We start from the raw sequence: 4,947 nt of genomic DNA, 5'->3' as shown, positions 1-4,947 counted from the left end.
CTGGCTGAAAGCATATTTCTTTTGCAAAAGTACTTTATTTTTGAAAAAAGAAAATATATTTAACAAATGGTGCTGACATAACTATATATTAACATGTAGAAGTATGAATATAGGTCCACATCTATCACCATGCACAAAACTCAAGTCCAAATGGATCAAAGACCTCAACATAAAGCTAGCCACACTAAACCTCATAGGAGAGAAAGTGGGAAGTACATTTGAACACATTGGCACAGGAGACCACTTCATAAATATAACCCCAGCAGTACAGACACTGAGAGAAACAATAAATGGGACCTCCTGAAACTAAAAAGCTTCTGTAAAACAAAGGTCAATGAGACAAAACGACAGCCTACAGAATGGGAAAAGATCTTCACCAACCCCACATCTGACAGAGGTCTGATCTCCAAAATATACAAAGAACTGAAGAAATTGTTCATCAAAAGAACAAATAACCCAATGAAAAATGTAGTATAGACCTAAATAGAGAACTCTCAACAGAGGAATCTAAAATGGCTGAAAGACATTTAAGGAAATGCTCAACATCCTTAATCATCAGAGAAATGCAAATCAAAACAACTTCGAGATTCTATCTTACACCTGTAAGAATGACCAAGATCAAAAACACTGATGACAGCTTATGCTGGAGAGGTTGTGGGGTAAAGGGAACACTCCTGCATTGCTGGTGGGAGTGCAAGCTGGTACAGCCCCTTTGGATAGCTATATGGCGATTTCTTAGAAAACTGGGAATTTATCTGTGGCCATACTACCCTGAATATGTCCGATCTCATCTGATCTTGGAAGCTAAGGAGGGTTGGTTAGTACTTGGATGGGAGAAAACTGGTAATTAATCTACAAGACCCAGCTATATAAATTTTGGTCATAGATCCAAAGGATGCACAATCATACCACAAGGACACTTGCTCAGCTATGTTCATATCAGCATTAATTATAATAGCCATAACCTGGAAACAACCTAGATGCCCCTCAGTTGAAGAAAAGATAAAGAAAGTGTGATACACTTACACAATGGACTCAGCAGAAAATAAATGATGACTTCATGAAATTTGCAGGCAAATGGATGAAACTACAAAAAAAAATCATTCTGAGTGAGGTAAGCTAGATCCAGAAAGAAAATTATCATATGTACTCACTCTTAAGTGGTTTTCAAACATAAAGCAAAGAAAATCAGCCTTCAAATTGTAACCCCAGAGAACCTAGACAACAATGGGGACCCTAAGAGAGACATACATGGATCTAATCTACATGGGAAGTAGTAAAAGACAAGATCTCCTGAGAAAATTGGGAGCATGGGAACCTTGGAGGAGGGTTGAAGGGGAGGGGAGAGGCAGGGATGGGAGCAGAGAAAAATGTATAGCTTGATATATAAAAAGAAAAATACTTTATTTTTAATTAATTATATTGTGCATGTGATTGCAGTGTCTACAGATGCCAGAAAAGGCCATCTGTAACCTAGATATGATAGACTTTTGTACATTATCCTGCTGTATGAACTCTGTTCCCATAGAACTTTGTTTATTCCATTGGGAGGAATGCCTTCCCCTGCCCATGGGATGTTATGGGCAAGATGCCCCACTTCAGCAATGCAGCTTAGTAAGATAAAGGGCATTATACAAACGTCCTTTATTTATCCAGAGGCCTTCTGTATCCTGAGCACATCTGGTGATAGTGATAAAATATTTCCTCTGTGTTTTTCAATGTTTCTCTGTCCCTGCTTTGAACTTTGAGCTATCTGGAATAAAGATTTCATATACTGCTAGTAAAGGAACTCTGGAGCAGAGTTAGCCTTGAAGTTCCTGGTTCTGTTGAATCTTGAGCTCAGTTTCAATTCATCAGCAATGGTCAGTGGCAGGTCACAATAGACATCAGATTCCCCAGAGCTGAAGTTATAGGCAATTGTGTGGTGTAGGAGGTTCTTCTGTTTATGTGTTTCTTTCATTGGTTGAATAAAGAAACTGCCTTGGCCTTTTGATAGGGCAGAACTTAGGTAGGTGGAGTAGGCAGAACTAGATGCTGGGAAGAAGGGCAGACAGAGAGCCGCCATGGAGCTGCCAGGTCAGACATGCTGAATATTTCCCAGTAAGCCACAACCTCGTGGTGACATACAGATTATTAGAAATGGGTTGAATCAAGATGTAAGAATTAGCTAATAAGAGGCAAGAGCTAATGGGCCAGGCAGTGATTTAATTAATACAATTTCTGTGTGGTTATTTCAGGGGTTAAGCTAGCCAGGTGGCAGGACACGGCCCACTGGCTCCTACAACAGTCGTGAGCCTATATGAGTCTGACGTGGGTGCTTGAATCCTCCAGAAGAACAGTATGAGCTCTTAACTGCTTAATCATCTCCCCAGCCCTGAAAACATGTATCTTTTATGTGGAAATACAGTTATGATAGTGGTACTCATTTTGTGACACGAGTTACAGTGCAGTTAAGCAAATGTTACTAGAAAATGTTACCACTGTTTCTAGTATCCTTTGGAAATATTCAAACACAAATGATATTTTAAAACCTGAAAATGGCTTAGTTAATTGAATCTACTGCATTGCTTTTATCAAAGGAAGTATTTTTGACTTAAAAAGATGTTGAAATAGGAGCGGCGGGGCTGCGTCCCCTTTAAGGCACACAGCAGTCTAGTTGCCATCAAACAAATCGTAGCTCTTTAATCCAAATGCTCCATTCATAAGCTCTGTCTCCCGCCGGAGCCAGACAGAGATCACAATGGCGGCACAGCCCAGAAAGCCGGCATTTTAAAACAGCCAGTTTTTTCCTGCTGCCGAGTCAGGACAATTTCTTTGCGGCACGCAACCCAGAAACAGCAAAAAGCTGTCTTAAATTCTCTCTCTCTCCTTTTTAAGCCCTCTCAGGTTTTTAAGTGGATTTAGCCCATCACGTCTGGGTGCCATCTGTTGAAATAGGAGCGGCAGGGCTGCGTCCCCGGCACCCGGCCGCCCGCATGGCTAGCTTATGCCCAGAAATAATTACACGGAAACTGTATTCTTTCAAACACTGCCTGGCCCGGATAGTTCCAGTTCCTTATGGCTAGCTCTTACATATTGTTCTAACCCATTTCTAATATTCTGTGTAGCCCATGAGCTGGCTTACCAGAGAGGATCTTAACCTGCGTCTGTCTGGAGTGGGAGCATCATGGCAACTCTTCCTCTAACCTTTTTTCTCCCAGAATTCTCTTCTGTATACTCCGCCTACCTAATTTTCTATCCAATAAAATGGGCCAAGGCAGTTTCTTTATTAGTAAGAAATCATTCCCACATCAAAAAGATTTATTTTTATGTATAAGTGTGTTTGCATGCATGTTTAGGTGTGCATCACAAGTGTGTCCACAAAGCCAAAAGAGTGTATCAGGTCTCCTGGAGCAAGACTTAGGGTTTTGAGCTGTCATGTGGGTACAGAGAACCAAACTTGGATCCTCTGAAAGAACATCCACTACTCTTACCTGCCAAACCATCTTTCCAAAATTCTTTTTTTCCCTTTAATGAAAATCAGATAAATTTCCATTGGGAAACACGCTAACTCCTTATGAAATAGTCACTGAGCAAGTATATTCTTATATACAGAAGAGGGTGTGTCTTCTGGACATAACATCAGAAGGAAGACAATTCTTGAATATCTTGGGAAGGGATGGTACCAGGTTCTTCTCACTGCTCAGGCTACAGTGATGCTTCTTAGTCTCAAATCTTGGATGTATATCTCATGACTGGAAATGAGCTGTCTAGACTCTTTGACATATACCTGTTATAGAATTATGCTAAAATATTTACCTAGAAACTTATGACATCTTAGAGGTGGACAGCTTTCCCAAGATAAAGCTTTATCAACTTTAAGGCTGTGCTCATTTTTCTTTTTTCCTCATCTCTTTTCCTTCTCCCTACATGAAATCCCTGAGACCATAATCAATAGCTGGTTTTACTGAGACAGTATGTTCTAGTTAAACCTTAGAGGAATTGTTGGGGTTTTAGGTTAATACTAAACTCAAACAAAAACAAGACCCAATTCCACAGTCATTATCACTTCATGTTTGTAATTAGTGCCTCTTAAAATTCCTAAGAGAAGAAAGTTATCATTGATATGCTAGGCATTACTGATACCGGATTTCTCATATCTTACAGAAGCAATAGTAATCCAATGACTACCTGTCTTAGTCAGTGTTATATTTCTGTGAAGAAACACCATGACCACAGCAATTCTTATAAAATAAAGCATTTAACTGTGACTTGCTTACCGTTTCAGAGGTTTATTTCATCCTCATCATAGTAGAAAGCATGACCACATGCAGGCAGACATGGTACTGGAGAAGTAGCTGAGAGTAGTTCTACATCCAGATCTTCAGCAGCAGGAAGAGAGTTACTCTGAGCCTCGATTGGGACATTGAAAGCTCAAAGTCCACCCCACTGACATACTTCCTTGAACGGCCACACGTTCTCATGCTTTCAAACAGTGCCACTACCTGAGGACCAACCATTCAAACCTATGAGGCTATAGGAGCCATTCCTATTCAAACAACACTAGCAAACATGAAACTGCTATCGGAGTGATGCCTCAAATGTATGCCTTATGCTTCCAAGCATTATACATTCAAGACTACCTATGTGGTTTCAAGTAATTTCTTTTATTTGTTAGTTATTTTGATTTTCAACTTGATTGGATTGAGAAGCAAAGCATAATTTAAATGTATCCATGAAAGTATTCCCTGAGAGGATTGCCTAAGAGTGGAAGACCTGCCCTGAATGTAGGCTGTGTTCCCAGGTTATGGTCCAAATAGAAAAAAAAGGAAAAAAAGGAGCTGCTAGCACGAACCTTCATTCTTTCTCAACCCTTCACCATGATACGGCCTATTTTAGTCCACTGCACAATAAATACCAAGAAGGACAGAAACTTTCAAGCTGTAATTGTAAACAAAGCCTCTTCAA

The sequence above is a fragment of the Alexandromys fortis genome, unplaced genomic scaffold, assembly GCF_014885135.2.
Source record: "Alexandromys fortis isolate MF-2015 unplaced genomic scaffold, M_Fortis_MF-2015_v1.1 scaffold_331, whole genome shotgun sequence".
Taxonomy (NCBI): Eukaryota; Metazoa; Chordata; class Mammalia; order Rodentia; family Cricetidae; genus Alexandromys; species Alexandromys fortis.
The sequence above is the reverse complement of the archived record's forward strand: the minus strand, read 5'-3'. Positions refer to the sequence as shown.